General features: G+C 39.0%; 1 protein-coding gene across 1 annotated transcript in view; it reads left to right on the forward strand.

Annotated features, from left to right (window-relative positions):
* Window positions 1–6,431: 6,431 nt before the first annotated feature.
* LOC108247092 (E3 ubiquitin-protein ligase pellino homolog 1) overlaps window positions 6,432–17,366 on the forward strand; it is a 27,943-nt gene continuing 17,008 nt past the window's right edge. The window contains exon 1 of the mRNA XM_017434974.3: window positions 6,432–6,677. The gene's annotated coding sequence lies outside the window, so the exon portion shown is untranslated. The remainder of the gene's footprint in view (window positions 6,678–17,366) is intronic.

Raw genomic sequence — 17,366 nt, forward strand, 5'->3', positions numbered from 1 at the left:
TGGGCTGGTCAGGCAAGATTTGAGACGGTCGAAAGCCATTTGATGTTGGGGAAGCCAGCACCAAGCAGTGTCCTTGTGAGTCAATTTCCTCAGGGGGGCTGCAATGTCGCTGAAATTGGGAATGTATTTGGCAAGGTAGTTAGCCATGCCAAGGAATCGTTGCAGCGAGGTGATGTCGGTTGGGAAAGGCATGTTGGTGATGGCTGTAGTCTTTGCAGGATCAGCCTTGAGACCTTCTTTTGTAAAGATGTGGCCGACGTAGTGCACTTCACTCAATCAAAACTTGCATTTATGTGGAATCAGTCTCTGATTGACATGTCTAGCACGCTCCAGTACTTTGCAGAGGTTTGCGTCGTGGTCGGCCAGGTCACGACCACCAATGATGATGTCATCCACAATGACGGAACAGGGAAGCCAAGTGAACAACTGTTACATGGATCGCTGGAAAACTTCACTGGCTGAGTTAATTCCAAAGGGCATTCACAGAGATCTGTATCAACTGAAAGGTGTGCTAAATGTAGTCAGCAGTGATGATTTTTTTTCGAGGCGCACCTGCCAGAATAATTTTTTTGCATCCAGCACGGAAAACACGGTTGCTCCTGACATCTTTGCAGCTATTTCTTCAACGCTCCTCATAGGATGGTAAGGGCGTTTTAAGGCCATGTTAAGGTCTTTGGGGTTTATGCGAAGCCTGATTTCTTGTTTGTCCTTCTTGTGCGCCACAACTAGTGAGAAAACCCAGTCAGTGGGCTCTGTGACCGGTGTTATTACTCCTATGTTTTCCATTCGTTTGAGTTCAGCTTTAACTCTGTCTTGCATCGACACAGGGATGCGGTGTGCTGGTCTCATGACAGGTGTCACATATGGGTTTAATGTCATGGAGTATGTAACAGGAAGCTCTCCCAGTTCATCACTGAATAAGTCTTTGAATTGTGAGATTACCTTATTTTTGAAGGTATCACCGCTCTCTGCATCGACTTGATGAACTTCGGGACTTAGTCTGACAATTTCCATATCTGCGCATGCTTGAAAACCAAGTAATGGTTGTACATCTTTGTCTACTATGAAGAAGCTCAGTGAATGATGTTGATCTTTGAAATCACATGGTAGTGTAACTAGGCCGTTAGTTTGAATCCTATTGCCACCATATGCAACTAGGTTGAGTGGATCTCCACGGTTGGTCAGTTGCTCCCCGTTTGACACTTTGTTAAATGCGTGGAGGGATAACACGTTGCATTTTGCTCCTGTGTCAACTTTAAATTCAATGGGAACACCATTAATGTGAATGGTGACATAACCTTCCAGCTTAATATCTGCTTTTGGTGTGATGCTGTCAACCTCAATTCCATCCACATAGAAAGTGTCATCTAGAGTTGGCTGTTCAATGGCAACTTCATGTACTGACTGTCTGTACGTCTTTCTGGCAGGATTTGGAGGTTTGCCTTTGCAGCAGTTTTTGTAATGATTCATTTTCCTGCACTTACGGCACTGCTGTCCGAATGCTGGGCATTTTTCTCTTTTTGCAATGTGAGAGCCTCCGCAATTATTGCAGTCAGTTATAATATGTGGCTGGGGCTTAGGTAGTTGTTTGCTGGAGGAGTATTTTACAGCATCGCATAGCATAGCTTGGTTAGCTAATGTTTTGCTTCCTTCTTCTGTCATTTTGTGAATGCGTTTGCTAGAGTTAAATCATTGTCTCTTAACAAAGCCTTTCTGAGAGAGTCACTTGAGATACCACAAACTATTCTGTCACAGGTCAGTTCATCAGTAAGCTCTCTGAAATTACAGGTCTTAGGTTTTATTTTCAAATCGCTGACAAAAGATTCAATGCTCTCACCCTGTCTTTGATTTTTTAAATGAAACTTGTGCCGCTCCATTGTTCTGTTGCATCTGGGGTTGCAAATTTCACGGAATTTCCATTTCAAACAGTTAGGGTCCTCACTTGACTCTGCTGGAGTGATGACGGCTCCGTCCGCACCAAGTACAGCTGCAGCATAAACAAACAAGCGCTCCCGCTGGCTGGCGTCCGGACCCGCGATGTTGAGAAGAATATAAGCCCTCGTCTTGGCAGGCTTGTCATGGTGTGCAGCAGCAATAAAAATGTCATTCTCCCGTTCGAATATCTGCCAGTTTTCGACCACATTTTTATTGAAAACCACAGGGTCGGGTCTGCGAAAACCGTCCGCCATTATATCCACAGCGTGTGCGTTTCAGCCAGATGGGGCAGAGTGACGATGCAGGGTTAAAGTAAAAGTCTGTTGGAAAAAAAACAACGTATTTACGAGTAACAGGTTCACAATCCCTTCTGACACCATGTAAGTGCTTGCCCTATGGTAGCATTGTAATAAAAAAAAGACAGACAGCAGCGAGGCAACTCAGATGAATCCTTTCAGTTAGAACGATATCACCGGTAGTGACGTAACAACATAATACATACGGCAACCGCTGTAGGACAAAATGATCATTACCCAAATGATCTACAGATATATTTGTTCAAACTATACATATGTCCTGAGAGTAGAATATGAGACAGATCTGTAAAAAAATCCAGCTCCTCTGGCTCTTCCCAGTGGTCCTGTTGCCATTTGCAGAAATTCACCACTCCCGGTCAGAAACAACCAATCAGAGCCAGGAGGCGGGTCTTCGCAGTGTCAATGACGCTCGTGCACGTGCTGCTCACACCCGTCTCCCAGAGTGATTGCCGGTGTGCTGCAGCTGTGCTAATGGCGGAGAAACAGTAAGCAGTTATGGGAAAACTGCCAATTTCTCGAGTGGCACCTGCTCAGAAACCAAAGAAAGGTAAACAGAAGAAGACCTGTGACGAAAAGCAGAATGAAAAGAAAGAATAAAACCAGGGTAAACATGGGAGCGGCTTTTTTTAGAGGTGGAGGCAGCTGTGTGTCTTGAAAGGACTCAACACCGAGGCAGAGTTAGACACATTACAAGTATGTATTACAAGTATGAACACAGAATTGGATTCAGGATTGTGTGTGTGTATATGTGTGTGTGAGAGAGTGAAATAAATTTGAATGAAAAATCAAACTTGTTTCTTTATTAAAATATGAAATGTATTGAAATATAAATTTATTAATATGCCATACTATATGGCCTTCAGGTATCTGTGTTCCTAAAATATAAGACACATAAAAGTTAAAAATAATTTAATTGAAAACAACTTAAAAAGGTTTTAGTATCCCACAGTGTATTGTAATACACACACAATACATCATTAATTCCTAAACATGCAGAAAGAACTAACAGGTAAAAACAGGTTTAACAAAGTGTTTACACATGAATCATAGACATTTCTGTTAACATGTACAGTAAAAAAACACCTCTTTGGAGATGAGATGGGAAGCTGAAGACAGGTGGTGTCACATCATCTCTAAGCTGGTCCTGTTACAGTCCTCTTGTTTGAAATGTTCATTACAGAGCTGAGACGACTGTAGCAACAAAACCCTCCCTTCTTACTGCAGCTTCTCATTGCCTCCTTAAATCTGTGTTACTGGGAAACCTTCAAAGTGTGAAGAAAAAACCCCAGAAAGAGCTAATGAGAGAGGAGCACCACTTCCTCCTGTTAGCATTTTGTTGTTTACCAAATAACGTTAGCTACGATAACATATTATAACAAATGGTCAAATAACCAAAATTATTGTTCAGTCTTACTTGTGAAACGTAATTCCTTGTGATATAAAATCCGGTCATAGCTGCTCGCTCTGTGTTTACTCCTGTTGGCTCTTAGAGAGAGGAGAGATCCGTCCAACATGGCGGCGACGGCAGATGCGCTCCGGGTCGTAATGAGGCATCTACATATTTATGTTTGTTCAATATCAATCAATCAGGACAAGATAATCCAGTCAGACCCATCAGCCATGGAAACTTACGAATTGGTTTGAGGCTCAAACCGCTTAAACGAGTCCTCGATCCGTGGTTCTAGCGATAGTAGCTACTACATTACATGAACTGCCGCATAAAGGCACTTCCGGGTCACCTAAACCCGACCAAATAAATAATAAAATCAAATTCTGTCCTGCTGCCCGTTTTTCCGATTTCGTGTTTTCGATCTTAGCCTAAAAGTAAAATACGAAAAAGCAGGCATTTATTTGTTTTTGGTGTCATATTCAAAAACAAAAACCCAAAATAACCAGTCCGTTTTTCATTATTTGATTTTTGATAGTCAATTGAAAATTAAAAAGATGAATGATACACAGATTCAGCCCAGTGATCGCAGTCGTGGTCTACCGTCAGAAGTAAGTGGATGTTAAAACTTGCACGTTTTACTGACCGTGTTGAACTATGAAAAAAAAAAGTTCAGAAGAAAACTCAGATGACCCAGCTTTCTACTAGCACCTAAACGCAACATCTACGCACAAATCTGGGAGCTCCCCGGAAGCGTGAAATGAGACTCAAAAATAGTTGTGCACTCGTAACTGGATCTGTACGTAACTGCAGTTTTGTGTGTGTGTATCTGGCGACTTGTGTGTACTTTTTCAACATTTGGAGGCGTAGGAAAAGGTTTATTTTCTTTTTAAGGCTTGCAATTATGTTTCACAGATACAACTATCCAAACTTACACACAAAGATGCTTACACGAGTTACAAATACATTTTTACACACACACAAATATTTTTACACATGCGCAAATATTTTTACACACACATAAATCCTTTTACACACGCACAAATATTTTTACACACACACAAATACTTTTACACACACAAATATTTTTACACACGCACAAATAATTTTACACACGCACAGGTATTTTGAGACTCTTTTCTCTCTATACACTGAGATCTCTCAAAAACCTTGTTCTCTTTTAAATCTGCTTCAGGGGTATGCTATTCTACTTTTAGCTTTTGACTAGCGCTTTGCTACTTTTAGCTAGTGTTTTGCTACTCTTACTTGTTAAGTAGCGTTAACTAGCCTTTTTAGTTTTAGCTCTAAGCTAGCATTAGTTTCTTTTAGCTTTTAACAACTCAGTTTCAGCTTCTCCTGCAGAGACCTTCAGCGTTCGCAGTGCATTTCATTCATATAATCTTTGCTAGTTTCTTGTGATTTCCTCACTTCAGCACTAGATGGCTGTCCTGACTTCACAAGTCCTGCAAGTTCATCACATCAGCAACAAGCTTCCAGCAGAACCAGTTAATGTCAGTATAATATAACCCTTTGTGTTCAAATAAACCTGTTTGGTGTTCTTGTCTTTTTTCATTTGTCTGTAACAGCATGTTGAGCTGTTTTATCTTGTATCCGTCTTCAAGCTGAATGTGCATTTTGTGAATCTGTCTGACATTTATTGCAGTGATCATCCACTTTTAAGAGTACCCCTCTCTGCTGCTTTGTGTCTGATTTGCAGTTAGATTATGTGCAACAGATCAAATATGAGTTAAAACTAGAAGACTGTAACACATTAGGGATAGGCAGAGGAACGTGAGCTTTAAAAGCAGAATAAAGTTTAAACTCTGCTCTGCTGGTTCGTCCTGCTCTGCATGTTTCCACATCACAAGTTTGGTCATTATTGTTTCGTGTTACAGCTGAATGAAGACACCAGCTAAAAGAGCAGAGTTTGTTCTCACTAAATTAATTTTGAATGAATTCTATCTAGAATATGTCATGTGTAACCTAAAAATTGGAAGAGAAAGAAAATAAAAACCAAGAGAATCATGAATTTGATTCACTTAAAGTTTTTTTCTGTTCTGCTTGGTCCCAGTTGAGCTTATTAAACTAAAACCTGCTGACACACAGTGACCATGAATGACACATCAGAAGACATTTATCCAGTATAACCTGCTCTTTGGCAAAAGTAATTAAATAAAATACTTGACATGAATGTTTTTCATGATTTTTTTATAGAACCAAGTGCATCTGATCTGTGATAAAAAGAAAAAGAAAAAGAAAAGTGACAGCTGGTTGGTCTGCAGACATTTGCCAGATTGGTAGTGAGAACACAGAGAGGTTTGACTTTCACACACACAAAAAAGAAGACATTTCTTACTTTTATTTTCTCAACTTAGGAAAAAAAAAGTCTGATTAGTTTGCCAAAAGATGATGATAAACACTTTCAGAAAGTAACACAAAAACAAAATATGTCCCCGCTTTACACTTTTATTTGAATTTATCCAAGTTTTACCCCACTTGTTTCACTTTTTTAACCATTTGCTAGAAAGTATATTATTACCTTTTCATGCTTTTGTGTCCAAATCGACACTAATGCAGTTGTTTGGAAGTCTAAACATTAAATAAGAAGGAAAGCATTTTTACTCAGATGATTGAACTTTTGTAAATGAATTAAACCATCCGCTTCATTGAAGAGATATGAGTTACTTTGAAACTTGAAACGTGATTACTTTGAAATTCTTACCAGATGTGACTTTTTGAGTCTTATTTTGAAACTTACCGGATGTTGGCACAGTTTATGACGTAGACTAGCCTAATGAGAAAAAAAAAAACTGCATCAGAGCAGTTTCGAGTTGAAGTGAGACGCCAGAGAGTTTTGTTTTTAATGTTTTTGTCCCCGAAGGAAAGCTCGATAAACAAACAGCTGGCTGTTAGGTTTCTGTCAGGTTCTTCTGCTCAAACTCAGCTTTATTTCTTCTTTTTTAAAAAAAAAAAAAAACATCCCGAACAAAGACAGACATCCGGGAGATGAAAACGCTTCTGGAAGAACAGTAACTTTGGTGAGTTTATTTGTTTAACAAGTCGTTTTTACCTCACTTGGTGACTTTCTACATCTGCATTACACATTGTGGCAAACTACAAAAAACACAGAAGGTCGTTTTTTTACGGTCTGACAACTTGGAGCTAGAAGTTGTTGAGTAGAGTTAGCTGCACTCAGGATTAGCTCAAAGTTGTAAAAGTTAATGTTTGTGCTCCATAAAATACCCCATAACGCTTTGTGTTGAGCAACAAAGATAAACTGCATTATTTCTGAGTGTTTCTTTTGTTGCCATGACGTTTCAAAAGTCTGGAATAGCCTTTTGTCCCCCAATGAGTAATTACAGGCTTATATAAAACCTTTAATCATAGTGTTTGAAAGACTGCTTTATCTATCTTTATCTGTACTTACATTTATAATAATATATCTGCCTTTAGGTACTTCTTCTTTAGTTGCTGAGTTTTTGTTTGTTTGTAAGAAGTGATCCCTGTGAACAGAGCCTCCTCTGTGGTTGTGTTTGACACCTCTGATCTGTCTTGTCCACACTGACCAGCTGGCCTTCTTTGTTCCTCACCACAGCCTGATTAACATGCACCATCCCACCAACATGCATCTGTCCTGGCAGACGCTGCTTTTGTTCCCCGTTTAAAACTGGGTCTCTGCCCCTTTTTGTCCGACTGTCCCCACATGTCAGAAGCCTATAAACATGTCAAGCTCCTTGGCACATGCAAATGTTGACCTAAAACCTGGAGAAAGTTCAGTTTAAGTGGGATTCAGCGGAGGCTTAATGGAAGGGATTCAACCTGCCAGCCATTAAAAGATCACAGGAGTCCTCCTGTGCACAATACATATTGGATTACCCCATTGGGAAAAGATTGGCTTTTATATTGTTGCAGAGACAAATAACTAAACTATTTTCAAGGTTTTTTTATTGTATATGGTGTCATCTGCTTGAAAATTTAAATGAAAATATAAAACATACAAGTATCTAACAGATTATAAAAGCAGACTCTTATAGTATGTTAATACAAATCTCACTGATTGACTTTTTAAATCTTGTAATTAATATAAGGGAAAGTTTTTATTTTATTTTATTTTATTTTATTTTAGTGCCTCTCAAAGCACGAACAACAGAAGATCACATTCTTGTTGTTTGAAGCAGAGGAAATGTTTTTTTTTCCTTTTTGTATATCAAACAAAAGGTGCATGATCGATTATTATCACAGCACAGTGGAGCAGTGGTTAGAGCTGTCGCCTGCAAGAACGTTGCAGGATCGCTTCCTAATTTGGGGCCTTTCTTGGTTGAGTTTGCATGTTCTCCTTGTGCACACGTGGATTTACTCCAGGTACTCCAGTTTCCTTCAACAGACCAAAAACATGCATGTAAAATTGTCCGTAAGTGTGAGTGAGAGGGTGAATGGTTGTTTGTCTTGTTTGTCTCTATGTGTCCCTGTGATGGACTTGAGACCTGTCCAAAAAAATAATAATAATTGTGCCTCTCGCACAGTTAGAGGTAGAGATCAGCTCCTCACAACCCGTAAAGGAGAAGCAGGTAAAGAAAACGGATGGATGGATAGATTATTATCCTTACATTATCATAAATCTCTAAGAGAGTGAAATTGGAAGTTTGCCATCTTGGCAGGATTGCACATTTTAACAGAAGCTTGTGCTGTATCAGTGGTGCCGTATTTTTCCAGTAAAATATCAAGAAATGGTGAATTATTGCCGTGTATGTGGCTGCCGCAATCAGTCAGATCGTGAGGAAGACTTGCACTGTCGCAGGCTACCACAATTCAAGGTAAAGTTACTCAACAGTTTAGAGGAACGTAGGCGTCTGTGGCTGGCCAGGTTAAACTTGAATTTCAAAGGGATAACTATGAGCAACGTCAGAGTTCGTTCTGCACATTTTGCGTCATGTACTGTAATAATTTCTTTTATTAGATGAAACTGAACTACTGCATTACACTAATCATTAGTTGACTGTTTAGACAGTGATACCAGTCAACACACCCCGTGGCATGAGCTGCGTGCCACGGGCAGCATCATGTTATTACTAATGGTTAAGTCTAGGCTCCAAGGCTGACATTGACTTAGAGTGTTCAGAAGAACTATTATGTATATATTTATAAGGACTTGATGAAAACAACAAATAGTTGCTGGCAGAATCTTTTCATCATCAGTTTGCAGAAAACATATGTCTTGGCCAGCAATTATAAGCAGTTTTTCCAAATACCTCTCTTTTGCTGCAGGCTGAAGATCGTCCAAATTCTTCTTAGCAGCATCTGCTCGAGATGTCCAAGTATTTCTGTAATGGTGACGTTTCTGAGAATCTGCAGTTTTCATGACGTAGGGTTTACTGTGTGTTTGTGTGTGTGTGTGTGGTGCAGACCTATACACGGGGCCGAGAACAGGGAGGAGATAACGTTTTGACACTTCGAATTGATTGCCATGTTTTTTAGTCATCACACTTGTGTGTTATTGTCCGCTGTTTGTTCACTCTCAGGTCAAAGGTGGAATTCAATTCAGCCTAGTTTTACAGCACCAGTTTACAACTAAAGTAATCTCATGGCACTGAACAAAAAACAACAGTAGTAAAATTTAATTCAGTTCAGTCCAGTTCAGATAAACACCTCCAGAGTTTACTTTTAAAACATTTACCTCAGAGCTTTGCTTCGGTTGGAAATTAGTTCTCGATATTACCTTCTAATGACTTTAATAAACCACAGAGGAACGGACTCACAGTGTGACACATGGTTTGGGCAATTTTTTGATATTATAACCATGTTGTATTTTAGACACAAGTCTGTATCAGGTCAGTTATTAATACTGCAGTGTTGCAACTGTTTACAAATATTTATGACCATAACCATATTACTAAGTTCTTCTATTCATAATCTATTCAATCAGTTTTTCTAGAGCACAGCAGATACCAATTACCTCCTCACCAAAACACCACCAAATAAACAAACAAACACATACTAATACTGTACTCTTTGATGTAAGCGTGGAGGTGAATCCTTGCCATGATCCTGTAGATGTCTCAGTGTTGCAGATGATCAATTTATTAAACAACTAGAGCAAAACCCAACAACATTGGGCTAACTCATTAATCTCACTGAGAAGGTCAGGTTCAAGGCTATGTCGGGCACGCTGAGTTGTTTGCTGCCTCTGGGAATAAATAATTTAGAAGATGAAACCTGCTGCCGTTTTGCATCTGTTGGGTTGGCTGTTACAGAGCTCCAAAACAAACCATTTATTTGACAAGGTTTTGCAAGTTTAAATGTCTTATAGAACAGCCATCAGACACAATAATCTCTATATTTATGACTATAGAAACATCATTGAGCATAAAAATAGTAGTGGAGAGCAGAATGCACTCAATAATCCCTTTTGCACAAAGTTCACTTAAGCATCTTTCAAAAAACATTGTAAGCCGGTCTGAGACGCCTTCTGGCTGTTTTAGTGTGATTTCTGAAAGGACCAAGTTGGCATTAGTTGAAGTCAGTCTGCCGCTGTCACATCTGTAAGCTGCCAAGTGAAATAGTAATAGTGGCATAATGGTCGACATAGACAGGGAGAAGGAGAAAATCTGAAAACTGACCAAAAATGCCAAACATATGGGATCATGTCAAACAAATCCAAATCAGAAATACTTTACAGTGTGTCCACTGTAAAACCAAACTAGCAGCACTTGGAGAGCACAAACCTCCACCGAGGCCGCAGGGCACATGTATCAAACTTCGTTCCTCCGGATCCGCTCTCCTGCATGTTTTAGATGTGTTCTTGCTTTAAATGGACTTGTGGACATGCTTCTGGAGAACTTGATGATTTGGTGAGGAGGTCATTAAACCAGGTGTGTTGGAGCAGAAAAAGCTAAAACTTCCAGGACAGTGGCCCTCGAGGCCTGGAGTTTGACACCACTGCCATAGGGTCATTAAAAAACTCTAGGATCCGGATTGTGATCCAGACCACCACCAAATATGTAATCGCTCGTTTTTGTAACAACCCCAACATTTCCTGAAAATTTCATCAAAATCTGTTCATTAGTTTTTAAGTAATCTTAACAAACCAACCAACCAACCAACCAACACTACTGAAAATATAACCTCTTTGGCGAAGGTAATTAGCTTACCTCAACAGTATGACAACAGTGATTAACAATCTAAAAAAAAACCCCACTATAAGTCAACTTGTTCCGTCCCTAAAGGTTGGTTACATATTTGGCAGTCACACGCTGCAGTTTCTCAAACTTCTTGTTAAAATGTCCTTCAGTCAGACAACTCGCAAAAGAAAGTTTTCATGTCTTTATTGTGAAATATATAATTGGAGTTTGCTATCTAAGCTCTGGTCCTATTCCCTTCCTGGACATGTCTCTCTACATTTAGAGCAAAGAGAGAGTTTCATTGACCTGGGAGCCCTCAGGTGGGTGTTGGGATGGTGGAGGGGCTGATAGAATCAAGCATCAGCAGCATGAGCAACAGTAATATTGGTATGCAGAGTGAAGCGGGAAGTTTTACACCTTAAATAGACCATCCAGATTGGGATTCTAACCATGACAGGGTATGAGGAGTGTGAGTGCATGTGTAAAATAGCAACACAGCTTAAGTTCTCTGCCTGAACTCGTTCGCTGTCTTCGCCCTTGGGGCGGATGTGGATCAGTGGATCAGTGGTTAGAGCAGTCATCCTCAAACCACAGAGTCAGATGTTTAATTCTACCAGTATGCAATGACATACTGGTGATGGTGAAGTGTACCTTGGCAAGACACAGAACCTTTCATTGCCTCAGATGTGCCCCATTGGTTTGTAAATGTGATCTAGATTAGTCTCTATAGAATGATTTATTTAGATTAGCTTTGTAAAGCTATAGTAAAGTGTTGTATGAATGTGTGTGCGGATGGGTAAATAGCTTGGTTGGGTAGATAGCTGCTATTTTAGTACAGTCCATTTGCCCTTTTTGCTTCAGTTGGCTTCATTAAATAAGCCTAATCTTTTTGTAATCAAACATTTGAAGCAGGATTTCTAGAAACCCTTTTCCTCCTCCTTCATCTCTCTTCCTTCCTAAAACACAAACAACAATCAGTGAGACAGATCAAAATAGTTTTTGCAGATACTCTGACAACAATGCTGAGGGTTCAGTGGCTAAAATGAAGATAAAACACAGCAAAAGAGAGTAAAAGTCTTCATTTAGCTAGAAGTGAACCCATTTTAAAGGCTGCCACCTTTAGTGGACATGCACATGATGTTGTTCAGTGTTTATACAAATATAAGAGTGACACTGCTGTCTTTAACGGGGATTGTGAGTGAGACACGGCTAAGAAGAGAACTGAGGGTAGACACTTTGATCTTATTTTAATGTTAAAAAAAAACAAAACTGGGAGGAGACATCAGGGCAGACCCAGAACTCCCAGGAGGGATTATGTATCCTCTCTGGCCTGGGAACGCCTTGGGATCCCCCAGGAGGAGCTGGAGAGTGTCGCTGGGGAGAGGGATGTCTGGGTTTCTCTCCTGAAACTGTTGCCTCTACGACCCGACCACGGATAAGCTGTAGAAGATGGATGAATGTTAGAGTTCTACACTAATTAAAAACAACAACAAAAAAAACATTAACTTTAGCTGTTTATAAAGGTTAATTCAGTTGCTACATTACTGCAAGTAGTGTTTGGACCTGCAGAAAGATCTTTTCGGCTTTAGTAGCACAGACGTGTATATCCAGTTACTCATTTAGTCAACAGAAATTTCTGTTAGTGGATAGCTGCAGCCCTATCTGAAACGTAGTGTCAGCAACAATAAGATGTGCCTTGTTATTTCTGTAATTCCCATTCGCTTTGTTCTGTCTACTTAATGTGATCTCTAATTTGCAGCTTTTACAACATTACTGCCTGCCTTTAAATTCATTTTCATGTTAGTTTTTTCTGCAGAGCAATCAGAGACTCCTCCTGCTTTGCTTATACTTCTCAAGAACGAGTGACTCATGTTTGAAGTTTGTGGTTGAGTTGATTATCTAGTTTTGCCTGTTAATGTTGGATCACAGAGCCTGATCTTAAAAAAAATCTTAAAAAAGAAAAAAAAAACTTGACACTCTTTTGATTTTTCAAACAGATAGCATTTGTTCACCTGATTTCTTGTTTTGCCCTTTGAGCAACAGAATTTGCAATTCAGTTCTAACCGAAAAACCTGAATGGTCTTTTGTTTTCAAAAAAGAAGCTGATTTTTGTTCAAACGGCCAAGCGGTACTGAGTATAAAAACTGCTGCACGAAATTAAATGACAGGACATGCAGAACTGATTGCAATACAGCATCAAACAAAAGCTGGTGTAGATTCTCAGTCACCCAGGCCATGGTAAATTCAAAAAAGGTTAAAAAACAAAAACAACTGGACTTCTATTCTGTAGTAGAAGTTCACCTACACCTCAAGGATAAGGGACACTCTTTTGAGGACCAAAATGTTCATTTTTTGGATCGAGAAGACAGATGGTTCGAGAGGGGGGTAAAAGAAGCCATCTATGTCAAAAAGGAGAAACCAACATTAAACAGAGGAGGAGGTCTCAGATTTCAGCTTTCAAAAACATATAATGGAGCTTTAGGCCTGATCCCCAGCCAGTTTCACTCCAATCAACACTCATGTGACCAGAGTGGCCCATCAGTGAGTCAGACAAACAAGGACCCTAATGAGCCTCTATTGTTAGGAGAGCAAGAACAATTTGCAAGCAATCCAGCTTACATCACATCTCAGCTTTAAAAGCTCAACTCCTCAAGCCCCTCGGATGAGAAGCGAAATGTCTTCAACTACAGAATAGAAGTCCAGTTGTTTTTGTTTTTTAACCTTTTTTGAATTCATCAAACAAAAGGACAAATTGTCAGAAGTCACACCACTACTCCTGGTCTTACATTTTGTCACATTGTTTTGATAGGTGTTTAAAAAAATGCAAGTAAATGGCATCTGTGAGCCTAGTGCTGGGCAATATGGAAAAAATCCTATATCACGATATGGATAATTTTATTTCACGATAACGATATGTATCACGATATACCCCAATTACGTACGTTGTCAGTTATTCTCTGAAAAATATGAAAAAAAATATCTAATTTAACCTTTTTCAAGCTTTATTTCGAAGTGACATTTAACTGAACTTTCATAAATGAGATCTTCTGCATTTTAGTGCAGCAATATATATGTACCTGTTATGACTTAACAGTATCAAATGACAACAGACTCCATTATCTTCGGCCGGCTATAGTTTCACTTTTCGCAACTTTCCCCGGCTCTTTTACAACTTGTTTGACCTCGCACTTTTTGGGTTGTTAATTTTTTTTTTTTTAATGGTTCTTCTTTAAGTGATAGAAGAGGTTTGTTGTGTTGGCGTCAGATGATGAAAACAGTCTAATAGCAGAGTTAGCATTAGCATAGTTAGCATATTACCTTTTTCTTATTATTTATCACTTATATAAACAGAATGTATGCAAAGTGACAACACTAATACATTCGTTGTAGCCTACGTTATGAAATATTTACATGAATCATTGATACAATTATGACAGAAACGATAGAAATGATAGAGACGATAGAAGAAAATATATCACGATAGACACTTTTCTATCGTCCCCACGATATGTATCATTATATCGCCCAGCACTATGTGAGCCCCTTCAGGCACAAAGGACTTTTATAAAATGGGTTGCTAGGTTGAATTTTTTTTTCTAAACACACCTAGATAGACTAATGCAGATCTGTCAGGTGCTTCAGTCTTTACAATCATTTGAATTAATACACCAGTTTTTGTTTTTAGTTCATTTGCTTTTGCACTGGCCGCTTGTAGTCTTTATAATTATGTTGATTGGGTCTTTTTTTTAGATCTTTTTTTAGAGTGAGAACTTTCTTGGCTCAGAGGGACATGAGTGACATAGGAGGAGGTGTTTGGATCATACATAAATGTACAATGACTGACCAAGCAAAATTAATGCTCCTCCAGCTCCTGCTCTATTTAAACTGCATTAGCATTGCTGAAGTAGAGCTGCTTAACTTTCAGCTTTGTCTGCTATGATGTGCTGCACAAAGTAGACTGATAGACCTATAATCCTCCTTCTGAATCTTTGCAGATCTCTTTCAAGCTTTGCTTTAAAAAATGAAACCGAAGACCCACAACACACAGCTCCAGCTGTGGAGTCCTCCAATTTTGTTGTTGGTGAATGTGACATGCATCAGTGACCATCAGCTGAGTGTTGCCAATCACTGTGTTCCCCAGGCAGTGCGAACGCAAAGATCAAAGTCTTTATCATGGCTCTGTGATAGGATTTAGGCCTTGTCCACATGGAAACACTTTTCCCAAAACAATCTCTTTACTTGTTGTTTTTAAAAAATATTCTTGTAAACAGAACCATTTCTTAAAAAAAATGTGTTCATCCTCATAGAAACACTGAAAATGACCCAAAATGCTGTGGTAACTATGCTGGGCCTGTATGCGGTGCTGTATCGCTGCCACAAAATACACCAGAAACATGGAAAACACAAAGACTTTGAACATGCACATAAAGCTTGCATGCTGGGGGTGAAAGGTAAACACAGCAAGAAAAAAAATCACGCCCTCAGGTTGTAGGTTAGATTAGAGGTGGGCTATGACATCATTGTTTCCAAAAGGTTGTGTTTTGGCTGACTACAGAAAAATGCAAGAGTGGCGTTCAAGATTTTTTCACTTTGGAGCCCATATATTAAAAAATTTCATTTTGAGGCTCCTAAAATGCCATGTTTGTGTTACCACAGGGCTGAAACAATAAAGAAGAACTCTTGCTTTTTTCACAAAAGCAAAAAAGAACTTTTTCACATGGACGGCCCCTAATAGTTCTTATAATCCTCAGTCATATAGAACTGTTTGTTCTGAGGACACCTGCACCTACACCTTGCATAAGAATAAACTGAAATTGTAGCTAAGAATCTACACTTTAGGTTTGTTTTAAAGTCATAATTACACAAATATTACATTAAATATTTTGGGAGCGTCACTGTATTTCTCAAACACCAGTTGATGTGATTTTGAGGTCCTAATAAAATGTGACATGTTTTTGTCTCCACACAAGGGGATTACAGTCCGCGTTTCTTATCTTCCTTTTCTTTAGAGCAGTCATCTTTGCAGCTGTTTTTATTTCTAAATATGGACATTTTTCTGATTTACTGTGTGGACATGAATGTGTTTTAAGAGGCCAAGGTTAAGAATGATTGCATACTGTATGTGGCCTAATTGATGACGTTATTGGTATATTTTTGTTCTAGTGACTTCTGTCCATGCACGGATGGAGCAAACAGTGACGAACTGGAAACTGGAATTTTTTTTTTTGAACTGGCTAGGAAAACATGTAAACAAAGAAAGCAATGAAAAGGGTTTCCCCTTTAAGAGACAAAAAAAAAAGAAACATGTACACATAGCAGTATGGGCAGACTGCCTTCAAATAAAATGAAGACTTTAGTTGTCTGCACAGTGATGCTTATGACCTGCTGTTGGAGCAGTTCCATGTGTAGTTTTGTGTGAAAGAATTTGATCTGAGTCACAAGTCTGAGCTGCAGGTGTGATTCGCCTTTTAATGAGACTGTCACCCTCTCAGAGGGCAGACACGCATAAAAAAACGCTTCTTGTAGAAGACTGAAGTCACTTTAGAAGTCCTCCTCCTTATCTGGGCTCCAGTTACAGGGTGTGAATGGGTCTCTGTTTCCCTACAGTTTACTAGCTGTGTTCGTGTCTGTAGGGGGTGGAGGTGGGGGTAGGGGTTGTAGGGATGATAAAGGGATGGGAATCACTGTAAAAATCCCATCAGATTTCCTGCTTATCATTTCTGCTTCACCAAAGAACTGGTTTTCAAGATTTTTGGTGTTCTTAGGTTTTGTAGTTATAAATTTTAAGTCAAGGATGTTTGAAGTATTGATTTCAACATATGATCATTAAGGCAAAACTAAAGATAAAGTTCTTGTGACTTTGAGCAAATAAATCCAGACTGTGACTCCAATTTGCTGTTCTCTTGCTTGAAACTTTTGTGTTCCTTCTATAATTTTTCTCCACAGAATTGCAACAGAATGACACATGTGGCTTAACCTTTTGAATTGACTTTATGGAAATAGTTATACCTTCGCCTCACTCAAACAAAGGTCCAGTTTGAGGAATTAGTCAGTAAAACTCTCTGAAAGCCCACCATTTTTTATTTCTAACATTAAGAAGCATCTAACATTTTACACAATTAATAACCTGTTATGTATTAATGAATAGTACTGTAAGAAAAAGCTTTAAAAGAACCTATGTAAGGTTTTATAATAATACAAAAACAAAACATTTAAACTGAATAAATCTGTATTAACTTCAACAGGTAATTTTATGTTTACAGTTTACCTAGAGCACAAGTGTGAGAGGAAAAAGAGCAGTCAGAATCAGAATCATCTTATTGGCCAAGCTTGTGTGCACAAACAAGGAATTTGCTTCGGTTCCGAGCGCTCACAGCATACAGACATCAAATATAATATACACTGTCATAGTTTGGTATTTTCAGTTTGTTGTTTTGATTATTGTCTTGTTTCGGTTTGAGTTATTGTTTCAGTTTAGTTTTTCCTGTTCATGTTTGTTGTCATCATTCACCTGTCCTCTGCTCAGTAGTTTTCTGGTTTCCTGTCACACCCATCTCCAGCTGTCTTCACTCCTAATCACACACCTGTTCCCACTTCTCCTCATCACCC

Source organism: Kryptolebias marmoratus, linkage group LG3 (assembly GCF_001649575.2).
Source record: "Kryptolebias marmoratus isolate JLee-2015 linkage group LG3, ASM164957v2, whole genome shotgun sequence".
Lineage (NCBI taxonomy): Eukaryota > Metazoa > Chordata > Actinopteri > Cyprinodontiformes > Rivulidae > Kryptolebias > Kryptolebias marmoratus.